General features: G+C 40.6%; 1 long non-coding RNA gene across 2 annotated transcripts; it reads left to right on the top strand.

Moving 5' to 3' along the window:
- The first annotated feature begins 10,391 nt into the window (after nt 1-10,391).
- On the top strand, nt 10,392-14,864 carry LOC134809131 (uncharacterized). Of its 2 annotated transcripts, none has more exons than XR_010153974.1 (3): nt 10,392-10,476; nt 11,424-11,481; nt 14,714-14,864. It is a non-coding gene; the product is annotated as an uncharacterized LOC134809131 (long non-coding RNA). The 2 variants fall into 2 exon arrangements; XR_010153975.1 differs by lacking the exon at nt 10,392-10,476 and adding an exon at nt 10,786-10,872.
- The last annotated feature ends 156 nt before the right edge of the window (nt 14,865-15,020 follow it).

Below are 15,020 nucleotides of genomic sequence, written 5' to 3'. Positions count from 1 at the left end.
ATGTGTAGGATCGCTGAAATTGACCCCTCAGGGAAAGGCAAGAATGCTGTGTCTCATAGCCCATAATTTGCCAAAGGACAGGACTTAGGTAAGTACATGTTTATGATAACATCAAGGTTGTCTTGGATTACACAAGCAACAGTAAGTAAAGTAGAAATCTTGAGGCATTCCTGGGCCTGGGGTTAATCAGAAGTCAACATGGCAGATTAGCATCCAAGATGAAGTGGCATCATCCTGCACAGTGTCCAACGTTGTACACTTGATTAGGAGGGAGTAAACGAGATTGAGCACTAGGAGCAACAGTGGCAGGACACCCAACAGCCCAAAGTTGGAAGGAGCACAAGTGTTCACTGATGGATGAATGGATAAACAGAATGTGGTCTAAACATACCATGAAATATTATCCAGCCTTTAAAAGGGGAGGAAGTTCTGATGCATGCTACAACATGGATGAACCTTGAGGACATTATACAAGTGAAATAAGCCAGGCAGAGAAGGATAAATGCTGTATGATTCTACTCATATGAGGTACCTAGAGTAGTCAAACTGATAGAGAAAGTAGAATGTTGGTTGCTAGGAGCTGTGGGGATGGGAAGATGGGAAGTTGTTTAATGGGTAGAGTTTCAGATCTGCAAGATGAAAAGGGTTCTAGTGATGGATGGTAGTGATGGCTTGCACCACAATGTGAATGTACTTTACTAACTGCACATTTCAACATGGTTAAGATAGCAAATTTTCACTGTGTTTTTTACCAGAATTTAAAAAGAAAAAAAGGGTTTTTTGTTTTTGTTTTTTTCAAAAAAGTCATAGGACAAAACAATGTGAGAATGGTCTCATGAAAACCAAAGATATAGAGTGTTTCTAGAATGAAGGATTCATTGAATGCTGCTAAGAAAAAGATGAGATGAGGAATGAAAACATCAGGGGGACTAATGAACAGGGGCACTACTGCTGAAACAATACAGTGTCTTTAAGATGCAGAAGTAGGGTTGAAACCACACTGAAGTAGGTGACACTCTCTTCTTCCTTATCTGGGAATGAGTTGGTTGTTGGTGATCATCAGTCTGATCCACTCCAAGAGAGATCGTAGCAGGGTCCAGTCTGTGCTCTCCTGGGATCATTCACCATGACTAGAAGTTAAAACTGGGCAAGAACATGTAGACAGTCAGAAAGGCTCATGCTTCTACTGCTCCCCGCTCCCCATTCAGGTCTTCTCCAAGTCATTAATTCCAAGGCCAAGGTGAGTTAATAATGGAATGTCCACCAGGCATGGTGCTCACGCCTGTAATCCCAGCACTTTGGGAGGCCGAGGTGTGCAGATCACGAGGTCAGGAGATCGAGACCATCCTGGCTAGCATGGTAAAACCCCGTTTCTACTAAAAATACAAAAAAATTAGCCGGGTGTGGTGGCACAGCTACTTGGTGGGCTGAGGCAGGAGAATCGCTTGAACCCAGAAGGCGGAGGTTGCAGTGAGCCGAGATTGCGCCACTGCACTCTAGCCTGCGTAACAGAGTGAGACTCTGTCTCAAAAAAAAAAAAAAAAAAAAAAAAAGAATGTCCATGTGGACTACTTTTCTGACTGCCCTCAATATCTTTGTTTTAGAAACAAACTTAAAATGTGATTCAGTAAAGTAAGCAGATTAGAAAATCTTGTTCTAAGCTACAATGTCATATACAAGAGAATCTGCCTGGTATTGCCCCAGAGAATATTCAGTCTTCAGTTTTATAAATCCTGGCTGCACCCTCAACACGGAGGCACCCAATGTTGACAAGCCCATGTGGGAAGCACCTCAATTATAAACCAGTACCTCTATTTGAGAGGAAATATAGGTTTGGTACTCACATGTGAAACCTAATTGGGTTTTTCTAACCATGATATTACCTATTCAGACCATGTCTTTCCCAGCTGAAAGGACTCAGATGCATCATTTCAGGAGCTCTACATAAAACCTCTAGCATTGAGTGACCCTGTGCTATAAAATGTGAATGTTTACTCATCATAGATTATAGTTTAAATCATATGGCATTAAAACCATCAAAACTGTATGAAACTCCCTTGAAGCATCTTAGGTGATGTGGTAGTAGCAGTATTATCAAGATATTATAGGCCAGGTGTGGTGGCTCACACCTGTAATCCCAGTACTTTGGGAGGCCAAGGCGGGCAGATCACCTGAGGTCAGGAGTTTGAGACCAGCCTGGCCAACATGGTAAAACCCCATCTCTATGAAAAATACAAAAATTAGCAGGGCATGGTGGCACATGCCTGTAATCCCAGCTACCCGGGAGATTGAGGCAGGAGAATCGCTTGAACCTGGGAGGCAGAGGTTGCAGTGAGCCGAGATCACGGCACTGCACTCCAGCCTAGGCAACAGATAGAGACTCCATCTCAAGAAAAGGGGGGGAAAAAAAGGTATTATAGTATTATGCTATCATATTGTATTACTACTGTGCTATGTTTCATTTGTTTGCTTATTTACTGTCAGGCTGATTCATTTGACCGTGACATCCATGATTATGAAGAGCATGTTGATTATGTTACTATTTTTACTGTTTTATACTAATTTGGCAAAGTGCTTAAAACGTTGTAGAGATTTAAGAAAATATAGGATGAATAAATGAAAAAGAAAACAAATAGCCCAAGCAAACAGCCCAAGACCAAGCTCTGTAATATGACTGTGACTTTATCTCAGAAAATTCCAGTTTGAACCTTGGTTCCACATTTTGTCTACTGGCAAATAGTGCAACGTCTTTGAAGCACAGTTTCTGTGTGTTTAAACTGGCAGTACTGATTCTTCAGTGTACTCACTTCTGATTATTAATTAACTTATGTATGCATTCATGCCTTTTATTCCTTCATACATTTAAGTATTATGCACCTATCATGTGTCAGGCTCTGAAACAGGATTGAGAAAAAGGTGATGATTAAGATGACCCCAACCCACATATTAAAGGAATTTACAGATTTGTATTTGGGCATGACAAAGAGTAGACATATACTTGGTTTCTGTGGTGACAATATCATTTACTGACAGCCGAGCTTAGTATCAGATCCCAGGGTGCAGTTGGTGAAAACATCTATTTTAAGAAATATCATAGATAGGTAAAGAAGGTGAGGCAGGGAGAAAAATATAGAAAAAGTACTGGTTGTCCCAGGAGATTAAATGCAGTGTTTACTGATAGAGTTATGCAGATGGAGGATTTGGTGACTTTGTCAAGCTGAACGAGGAGAAAATCTGGAGTTATTAACTGATTCCATTTGCCCACCATCTTTCTTTGTACTATTTCCCTCACAATTTTCACTCTTATCTACATTGCAAAAACTGTCTACGGGGTTATTTTGCTTTAAACACTCAGCTGTCTTTTAAGTTAATTGGAAGAGGAAAGAAAATGTCTTTTAAATTTACTCCTTTATTGTTTCTTGGCTTCTTCCTTCCTTCCCCCTTGACATACACTATGATTTCCTCACAGACTGAAGGACTTTAGAATTCGTTGTCGTGTAGAGCTGACAGCAATAAATTCTCACAGCTTTCATGTTTCTAAGATTACCTTGAATTCATCCTCATATGTGAAGCATATTTAGCATGACGGTTTTTTTTCCCCCTTCAGCACTTTAAAGACAATTTTCCATTTTCATTAGGCCTTTGTTTTTCTGATGAGAAGTTAGGGGGCATTTTTCTCCTCTTTCTCCACTGCCTGGAATGTGTCTGTTTGTATCTGGCTGCTTTCAATGACTCAGCTAGATAACAGGAGTGTTAAGAAGCTGTTAGAAGTCACTACTATTTGGTAAAATTCTGGTGATCTTGCCCCATGCCTGTACAGCCCAGCCCTTAGCCATAAATGTACAGAGGACTCGGACGCAGACTTCTTTCATTGATCCATTATAGCTGTATGTCTAGCACATAGTACGTTCTCAATACATTTTGTTAAATGAATGATTTAAAGAAGGCTGAGCTACAGCCAAAGACTCTAATGTGAGTTAAATTTTTTTATCCACTTGCAAAAATCCTGGAGCAAAGGAAATGGATATATTTATTCTCAATATCCCCTTTTTCATTTAAGATTATTTACATAGTGAGAAATCCCAGAGATGCTGTTATTTCTAGTTACTATTTCTGGAGAGCAGTAAGGATGGTCAAAAATCCAGAGTCATCTGAAGAATATTTTGAATGGTTTCTTCAAGGACATGGTGACTATGACTCAAAATAGGGGTTCCTAGAAGAATGGTGGAGTTTCTACGTCCAGGTCTTACTGTCTCATGGTTTAAACAAATTTTGCCTTCCAAACCTAGGTGTTGGTTAAATCTCTGGTACCTCCAGTTAGCAACAGAATCTCAGTGAACATGCTCTGTCCCTCCAAATTATTCTAAGTGCTGTGAACATTTAAAAATACAACTTACCATACTCAAAATAAGAGAAGTGTAATTCAAACCACACCGAGATACCATTTCTCACCTATCACACTAGGTTTATTAGTTTCTCTCTGCTGTGATGAATTACCACAAATATAGCAGTTAAAACTAAGCAGTTTTGTTTAAACTGCTATGTTCTGCAGTTCAGAATTCCAAAATGTGTCTTATGAGCTAAAATTAATCTGTGGGCCTAGCTACCTGCCATTCCTGAGGCTCCAGGAGAGGATCTACCTCTTGCCTTTTCTAGCTTCTAGAGGCTGCCCTCACTTCGTCACACGGCCACATCCTTCTTGTCATCACATCTCTTTCTCTGCTTTTGCCACTTATGCCTGCCTCTTAAAATGACCCTTGTGATTACACTGTCTCCAGCTGGATAGGCCAAGATAATCTCCCCATCTGAAGATTCTTTAATCACACCTTCAAAGTCACTTGCGCTATGAAAAGTAACACATTCACAGATTTGAGGATTAGGATATGGACATCTTTGGTGTGTGTGTACTGGGGGACCTGCTGCCTACCACAGCTAGCATTCAGATCATTCCAATCACCCTAGTGGTGAGACTCTCATAGACAGGCATGCGCATATATTGGTGGTTAGATGGAAAATGACATAAATCTATGTAGGAAAAGTTTGCAAATTCTCACGTTCCCGCAGTTACATGTTCATGCAGAATTCCCCCTTATCAAACAGAAGAAGTACAGAAGCAAAAACACAAAAAAAGATGGATTTACAAAACTATTCAAATGTTCTTTACTTGAAATAGCAAACAAGAAAGAACCAAAATTGCCACTGACAATATTCTGGAATAGTACCCAACTTAAAACAGGAATAGGGAATACTGCCACATCACCGCACAGTGGCCTCTAGGATCCATTGTTAACTTAAAAAAAAAAAAGATATAAAGAAAAACCTGTAGACTAGGCTACCAAGGAACCAAGCTGAAGGACAAACTCAGGAAACTGCATGAGGTGAGAAACGCTGGTACAGCTTAGAACCAGGATGGGAGTTAGGTGTGGTGAAGGCATTAAGGTACTAATATCTGCATGGTCAACATCATGTGCAGCTTTAATCACTATATTAAAGAGCTTCAAATTTAACCTGTATTTCAATTTTTTTAAAATATTGTTTTTAAAGGGTGGACTTCCATAAAAGTTATTTTTAAAGGCTATCATGCCAAAAATAAAAAATTTAAAACATCGTTTTTCTTTCTGCCAGCTTGTGCAATTATCTGGCATCTTGTGAGATTACCTTGTAATTCATGGAGTAACCATATTTTTAACTAGTACAATTTTTGCTATAGCAGCATAACATGCTCCCAAAGTCCATGATCTAGCATGTTCCTGCATAAATGCTCTCCTCTCAGAGGTCCCAGTGTCGGCATTCAAACAGCAATTATTCAACCTTTTACTAGCTATTTTCAGCAGAAGAATGGTTTAACTTCTACGAGCCTCAATTTTCTTATTGATCAAAGTGTTCAGAGCTGCTCCATGTTACAAAAATACTTAGCATCTCTGGCTGGGTGCAGTGGCTCACACCTGTAATCCTAGCAATTTGGGAGGCTAAGGCAGGCGGATCACTTGAGGTCAGGAGTTAAAGACCAGCCTGGCTAACATGGTGAAACCCCGTCTTTACTAAAAATACAAAAAAATTAGCCGTGCATGGTAGTGGGCACATGTAATCCCAGCTACCTGGGAGGCTGAGGCAGGAGAAGAGCTTGAACCTGAGAGGCAGTGAGGTTGCAATGAGCCAAGATCATGCCACTGCACTCCAGCCTCGATGACAGAGCAAGGCTCTATCTCAAAAAATAAAAATTAAAAAAAAAATGTAAAAATACTTGGCATCTTTATTGTAAGATTTTTAAAAGCATCCATTTTGGTATTTGAAGTTCTTGGGGTATATGATCTACATCAAATTGAGCAGATCACTTCATTATTTGCACTTCAGCACCATCATGTCCACAGCCATAGCTTTTACTGAATTATGCCAAACCTTTAGTTGCAAGAAATATTAAATGTAAATAATTTGAGCAAAAGGGCAATTATGAAAACACTATGCTTTTTCAATGAATCCTACATAAGAATTCAACTCAACCTCCTTAGAATGAGCTGGAGCAGTGGAATCAAACAGAATTCCCTCAATCTCTGCACTTTTCTGCTTGAATGTTTCACTTTTTATGTTTCAGCATAGGTTTCTATTACGTATGACCCGAAAGCAAGCTGACCATTCCTGAATATTAGTTCTTCTATTTTACTGTCCAGATTTACAGAGAGAAACAGCAAGTTTACTCTTGATATGAAGACTAAAAATATCAAGGGGAGATGCTGGTGTGCATGTGTCAGATGCCCCACGCTATATAAGTCAACAATATCCAAGTAACAGGATCCCTTGAGACATGACCCCTCCAGCCACAGTCATCTGAATACAGGGCAAATGTGAGGAAAAACCTTCTTGGTGGGTAGAAGATAAGCAAAAAACATGTGTTAGCAGCCATTAATTACATCATTTTCTGGCATAAGAGAAAGCAACTAAATTCATGATAGAAACAACAAAGTCATTGACTTCAAAAAAAAAGAACAATGAAGTTTAGCTCCTATATTTGCTAACTGAATTTTCTTCATAATTGAAAATCCACTTCACAGGTAGAGGTGAAACTTATCTTCAATACTCGATCTCACATAGCACCTGCTGCCTTGTATCTAGGCAGTAAGGGCAGAATTCTATTTCTCTTGCAAATGAGAAAAAAAGGAAAAGGATTTCCATTCACTTCACCCATGTGCTCCTTAACTACTTATGGCATGCATACAGTGGGCTGCAACTGTGCAGACAATCAAACCCATCACCTCTTTTCCTCATCTCTCTCACAGTGACTCATGACCCATGGTATGACCACACTCATGGCTGGCTACAAATGAGAGGAAAAAAGAATGTCCTGATAGTAGCATGTGAGGAACTGCATCAGGTAACCATCTTTCCCCAAAATTCACTCTCTTTCACACCATTTCACAGCTATCTTCCCTCCCTTAATGGTTCTATTCCACTGTCCCATTCAAAGGTTATCCTAGTGAGAAGATCAAGGATGGTCGCTGTCTGCCTTTTCTTCATTGTTCCAGTTAGGTGGCAAATGTTATTTATTCAATTTTCTTATTTCCTCTGGCAACATTTCATGCATGTATTGAGGAAGAGCTTAACATATACATGCTGAGGGCTATCAACAATTCTAGGGAAAATTTTGATGAATTCTAGAAACCTAGAGGCAGTGTCAGGAATGGGTGGGAAGGAAGATGGGGCTTTGAGGGGGCTTCAAAAATGGAGCAAGAAGTATTTATATATTCCAAGATTGACAGGAAATTGGATTCCAGCAAGGATGGAGCATGTCAATATTCAAAGACATGCACAGAAAGGGATGGGTGCCATCAAAAGTGGCTGAAATAGAGCTTAAAGTTCAGTCAATGTGCATTGGGGCAGCTAAAGGCTGGGCTCTCCTCAAGGGGAACCAAGGTTTGAGTTTTACAGGATGAGAAGAGAGGAGTATGTCTCTGTGTCTGAACTCAGGTGGCAGTTTTCGTCTATTGTGAAACCTGCTGTTCTAGCCTCTCTTGGTTTTCTTGCCCCTTGCTCAGAGTGGTTGGGACAATCCCACTCTAAAGAACTGTTTTGCAAATCTCACAAAGAGTCAGTTAATAACCATTTATGGGGTAGAGAAGAAAATAAAAGAGGGAAAACTGGGGAATCTATCATTTCTGTTCTAGTCCATTTACATGGGTGATATATAAAATTAGGAAAGCTGGTCATTTTGGTTGAAAGATAGCTCTATCTTAGAGATTTAAGTTGGATTAAAAGAGGTAAAATACACCATAATCATTTCCCACTCACCATCTATGCTGTTGCTGTTTCTTCTGCTAGAAAAATTTATGGTGTCCTTGCATTGATTTGACTAATTCTTTACAAAACAGCTTAAAATTCTCTGGCATATAATCTCCCTAAAAATTCATACCCTCAGACTAATCACACACACAAAAAAGTCACACAAACTCAAACTGAGGGACATTTGATAAAAATCCTGATGAATGACAAGGTCATAAAAGATAAAGACTGAGGAATCATTGCAGACCCAAGTAGACTAAGGGACATGATGGCTTAAAGAAATGTGAGATTTGTGACTAGAACCTGGGACTAAAAAAGATAATACTTGGAAAAACAGTGGAAATCTGAATAGTCTGCAGTTTCTCTGAGAGTATTGTACCAATGTGAAGGTTTTAGGTTGACTAAGGTACCATGGTTCTATATGATGGTAGCATTAGGGAAAGCTGGGGAATGTGTATATAGAAACTGTACCATCTCTGCAGCTCTTTGGTAATCCAAACTTATTTAAAAATAACACTATTCAAGAAAGAATGAAAAAAATTCACTACTTCATAAAAGCCTTTTCTGAAATGATTAATATCCTAAAGTTATATGTTCCCGTAGCTCTCAAAACTTGTTTTCTTTTTTAATATTCCTTGCCATTTATTTATGTCAGTGTTGGTTTGCCAGCCGATGTTTCTCTAGTTTTCAGGCTAAGAATGTATCAAGGACACTCAGATCTAACGGCATTTAAACAGTCTATTTGCCTCTGAAGAGCATTCTCTTATAAACACTATCCTCTATCATTTATTCAGATTACACGTTTGCCAGACGAGCATAACAAACTCATTCTCTTCCTATTTCTCATTTTTTCTTTCCTCCTCATCTTCATTCTCTGCTGCCGCTGTTTGTTTTCTTTTTCCCCATTGTATTTACCCTCATGTCCTCTCTCTTGTGGTTCTCATCCTAGGACATAAGAGCCAGTGTAGAGAGAATCAGCCAATTACTGGGCAAGAAACTAAGCCCAGAAGAACTGAACTCAAGTCATTAAGCACACATCCTTCCAGACCATGAAAGATAATAAAATGAGCAACTATTCCTTACCATTTATGCCTGAGGTTGCAATTTTTTGAATTTCTGCAATCAGACCTTGGCAATGACTTGAACAGTAGGATATAACTCCCACATGCTTAGCATTCCAATAATGGAACACTAGCCATAAATGGGTACTTGATAACTATATGCATCACAGTAAAGGATGGTTCATGAGAAAAGGTAAGAGTTCTAGTATTAGGATGTGAAAGAAATAAAGACTGAATTTCCCTTCTTCTATTGATACACTAAGACATGAGACAAGAAAAATATTTGACTTTATAAAATAACATAAGTGGCTCATGACTTTGAATGACTAAGAAATGGAGTATTTTTAAGATTATGAAGAAGACTTCTGAAAACAGAGCATTGTTAATGAATAGTGTATATCTTGGGAAACCATCTGGCCACACTCTTTTTTTTTTTTTTGAGACGGAGTCTCGCTCTGTTGCCCAGGCTGGAGTGCAGTGGTGCAATCTCGGATCACTGCAAGCTCCACCTCCCGGGTTCATGCCATTCTCCTGCCTCAGCCTCCTGAGTAGCTGGGACTACAGGCGCCTGCCACCACGCCTGGCTAATTTTTTGTATTTTTAGTAGAGACGGGGTTTCACTGTGTTGGCCAGGATGGTCTTGATCTCCTGACCTCATGATCCGCCCGCCTCGGCCTCCCAAAGTGCTGGGATTACAGGCATGAGCCACCGTGCCAGGCCTGGCCACACTCATTTTCTAGATATTGTTCATCATGTAGAGCACTCTCACGTTTTCTTCTTAGAGAGTTTCTTCTGCTCACAGTGCTGATCTAGGCCCTAGCCCTGTGGAGTGAGTCTTTCTTCACATATACTGAAAATAAGGAATGTTTATCCCACCAAAGAGGCTGAATAGAACCCCTATGGAGAAAAACAGAGGACAGACATGTGACTTATTACAGGTCAAACCTTCATCTGAGACCCTGTAATAAAGCCTAAACATGCCCACCACACAGTGGGCACTGGAAAGAATGAGGCTGCTGACTTCACAGGGTGGGAAGATTCCATTTTCAACCTGCAGTCTACAATGGGGTGGTTGGGAAGACCTCAAGGAGAGGATGACATTGACCTATTTGCTGGGCTCCCCAAGGGAAGAGCATTCCAGGTAAAGGAACAGCAATGTACAAAACCTTGATGTGGAGGCAAACCAGCCACGTTTGAGGAAGAACACAGGAGGCCAGTGGGACTGAAGTGGAATCTGAGAGATCACAGTGTGGGGTTTCATTAGGGTTGTCTAGGCCATTGTGAGGAATCTGGATTCTATTCTTTGTGAGGTAGAAAGTCGCTGGAGAAGTTAAAGGAGACCAGAACATGATCTGACTTAAGGTTTTATAGAATTAATCTACCTGATATGTTAAGAATACATTGACTATAAAAAAGTGACAGAATGAGTTAACAAGTTGTTGAAGTAATCCACGTGGAAAATGATGGTGTCAATCATCAAATGGCCAAATAAAAAGAGGTTCAAGGATGGGGGGTTCATCAGCAACCTCACATCTTGGTAAAGATTTAGGTAGAAGAAGGACTAATTGATCCTTTAATTTAGCATCATGGACACCTTTTGGTGACATTTATAAGAGCAATTTCAATGGTGGCGTTAGAGGCCCAGTGTGTTCAAGGAAAAATGTTATCAAGGAGCCACAGACAAAGAACAAAGACTACTCTTTTTAGGATCTTTTCTGAAATGGGGAACGGAGAAATGGGGGAGTTGTTTAAAGAGTATGCATGACTTAGAGTAACAGTGTTTTTAAATCAAGGGAAATTCCAGAACATTTTTATTATTCTAGAATGATTTAAGAGAGTAGGAAAATTATGTGGAAGACAATGCTCATAATTATTAGAGCAGACAATGCTCATAATTATTAGAGCTACACCCTGAGCAAGTAAGCAAAGCAGTGAGAAAAGTGAGCCTCAGATGAGTGGTTGGCCTTCAGCAGGAACATGGACAGCTCATCCACAGTAATGGGAGGGGGCAGGGGGATGATTGTCCTGTTGGGAAATGTGGAACTTCTTCCTGACCCATCCTGGTTTACTCATTAAATGTGCCTCAAGGTCATCGGATGAAAGAGAAGATTGGAAGAAGCTACTGAAGGTAAAGCAGAAATATAAGGTATGATGTTTTCTCAGGCAACAAGTCTTGGTGTAAGTGGACATTAAGGTTAAAGAGAGAGAAGTAAGCAAGGTTTTCTGGTTTCATCTCCTGTCATGTTTAAAGTTGAGTTTACTTGGGATTAGTGTTTATCAGATGAATTCTCTCTAGCAAAAAATGCAAAGAAGTGACTAAAGTAATTAATTTCAACATCTCAATGTGGGCTATGAAGTAAATTAGCTCATGAGAGGAAAGGGATAGTAAGATGAAGGTAGATCACTCAATTGTAATTCTCGAGTTGAAGTACTGTGGAAATGGAGTAGCTGCTAATGCACATTTTCTTAAAATATAGATATGTGACATTGAAATGATGGTGGAAATACATACATTATTAATGAAACATATGTGGGGTAATCTTTTAGTTGAGTGGCTGATGGGGTAGAAGACATGGTCACTAGAAAAGGTCAAGGAACAGAGAGGTGAAGCAAGATGGCAGAAAGGAACACTTCAGCAAACCCCCCGGCAGGAAAATAAATTTCAACAACTATCCATGCAAGAAAATATATTCACAAGAGCTAAGGAAACTAGATGAAAGATCACAGTACCTGGTCTTAGCATAACAAGGAAAGACAATTGAAGACAGTAAGAAGGATACTCTCCCACTGGCCTCACCTCCCTTCTTCCAACCCTAGGCAGCATAGCACGGAAGGCCTTCAAGGAAGGAGAGGGAAACATGCATGGTACAAGTACTTGCCCTGCCACAGTAAAACACAGCACTGGGCAGAACCTCAAGGCCCCTGAGTACAGAATGGTGGCCATGAACAGAGATTTTAGATCCACCCCAGGCCAGAAGAGAATCTGCCACCCACGCAGGAGGGTCCCATGTCCCAGACCACTTCACTGCTGGCTGACTAAAATGGCCTCAGCCCTAAATCAATTCACTGGCAGGCAGCCTCAAATCAATTCACTGGCAGCCATAAGCCTTGGGCAGGTAAAGACACAACCTACAGATTGGGAAAGAGTAATTTGCAAACCATGCATCTAACAAGGGATTAATATTCAGAATATGTAAGGAACTCAATTCGATAGCAAAAAACTAAATAATCTGATTTTAAAATGGGAAAAAACCTGAATAGATACTTCTCAAAATAAGACACACAAATGGCAAGCAGGTATATGAGAAATGCTCTATATCACTAAGCATCAAGGAAACGGACATCAAAAGGACAGACAGCTCCTGGCCAGCTTTCACAGTACAATTGCTAAGATTATCTACTGTGATGGGATATAGGTGCAGAAGAATGCCCTGCCATGTGCAGTACCTCTGGCCTTTGATTAGTACAGCAGAAATAGCAACTATTAAGACTGTGGAATAGGTGCCTTTTAAAAAGTGCTACTAATGCAAAGAGCAGAGAAAATAACAATCTCAGATACCTTAATCAGCATTCTAAAGCGTGAATATCAAAAGGAGCATTTAAAGAAACTGTCATCTCTTGCAGTCAGAGGGCAGGCAGAGCTCAAGTCCAAGCATATGCACTTATTGGAAGAGGTGACTCAGGCTCAATTTCTCAACTACACAAGTCTCCCAAGCCAAAGTTGGACCCTTGATGAGGAAAGAGTTGGCTTTAGGACTGGAGATGGGGCATATAAGCAGATGAAGTTGTAGATCTTAAACAGTCATATTCTCTTTAGCCTTATTTTTGCTTTAAGAAGAGTTTTATTCAGTTTCTTGAAAGATAAGGCCCCCCTTCTTTGAAGACCATGCAGAAGCATCATATCAGCTATGTACCTCACAAGATAATGCTTGCCTTCCATAGGAATGTGTATACCATCGAGGCCAGGAGTTCGAGACCAACCTGGCCAACATGGTGAAACCCTGTCTGTACTAAAAATACAAAAATTAGCCGGGCATGGTGGCAGGTGCCTGTAATCCCAGCTACTCAGGGGGCTGAGGCAGGAGAATTGCTTGAAAAAAACCTAGATATGACTGTGATTTTAAGACTTTCACAAAACACAATGCAAATAAGCCAGCACACAACACTGAGTAAATGTTTGTCAAAGGGTAGACAGCAGTGTCTCGTAGTTTCTATAATTTGCTGAATTTATTTTTCATGTGTTCAGTAGATAACCTCAAGATATAAAGAAACCTGGTGCACAACTGGGTTATCGATCGTAAGCATTTGAGCAAAACTACACACCAGGGTTCATGCCTGACCTCAGGGTAGGAGAGGCTCCAGGACTAGTGGGATGTGACTGATAAGTGAAAGGGAAGGAGAGAGAAGCATACATTTGTGAAAGCATAAGGAGATTCATTTGCATGTAAGCATCTAGCACGAAAAGATATATGCTGTTTCCTTAACTCTTCAACACCACGCTCTCAAATCCTCTGAAAATACTTCTTCCACAAGAACTTTATTCTGTTGTCACAATTCAGGCCCTTGAAATCCCACAAATAAACTGTATACCTCCCCAGTGATATCCTGACTCAATTCTCTCTGCTTAATCCCTTCAAACAATACTCACAAATACGAGTTCTGCTATGGGCTATGATACAGAAGCTTGTACTAGACAAGTCTTCCTATCATAGCATATGGCAGATGCAACTATGTATGGCAGATGCAACTGTGTATGGTAGACACTGATAGCAATAACTTAAGCATACTCTGAAAATGACCCAGCATGGCAGACGCACCTGAATACATGTTCGGAGTTCCAAATATGACCAACCTGGAGATTCATCTTTATCTATGATAAATGTCTGAGTCCCTGGCCTGTCCTGTGGAACGTGGGCCCTATAGGGGATTAAGGCTCTTTGTCTTGGGTTAAATGAGTCCCTGGCCTGTCCTGTGGAACGCTGGCCCTATGGGGGCTGAGGCTCTTTGTCTTGGGTTAAATGAGGGTTGCCATGTGGATGCTGTTAGGAGGAGAGTATTAGGTGAAAATGCTATACAAAGTCCATGCTTTCTGCAGGCGGTGGCAGTTCTCCTGTTCAGCCTACCACCACTGGACCACTCTGTATGTAAGTTCCATCTCACATATAACCTATGCCTCATTTCCTGGATCTGAGTCTCTTCTTCAGCCTCTTGAACCTGGTGCCATCCCTTTTGGAGCTGAAAGAGTTGCAGCATGACACAATAGCATACTACGAAATTAAACTATATCGGGGCAGTTTTGAGGCAGTGGACAAAAGATTCATGTGAGAGGGGAACCTGTTAACAAGCTGAGCCTCTTTATTTCCCCATTCTCTCTCTAGGGATAATTCCTCAACTACAGCGGACAGAGTTGGAATCTGAGCCAAGCGGAGCAGTCATGCTGAGTTCAGGAAGCCTCACTGCTAAATGCCACCTATCAAAGTGGCCTCCCCTGACCATCCTGTGTAAAACAATCCCTCCTTCCTCTCTAGACTTTCTAGCGTCTTTACCCTACTTTTTTTTTTTTTTTTTTAACAAATGAAATCTTGGGCTGGGCGTGGTGGCTCACGCCTGTAATCCCAGCACTTTGGGAGGCTGAAGTGGGCAGATCACGAGGTCAGGAGAGTGAAACCATCATGGCTAACAAGG

Source organism: Pan troglodytes, chromosome 20 (genome assembly GCF_028858775.2).
Source record: "Pan troglodytes isolate AG18354 chromosome 20, NHGRI_mPanTro3-v2.0_pri, whole genome shotgun sequence".
Lineage (NCBI taxonomy): Eukaryota > Metazoa > Chordata > Mammalia > Primates > Hominidae > Pan > Pan troglodytes.
The sequence above is the reverse complement of the archived record's forward strand: the minus strand, read 5'-3'. Positions and strand labels throughout refer to the sequence as shown.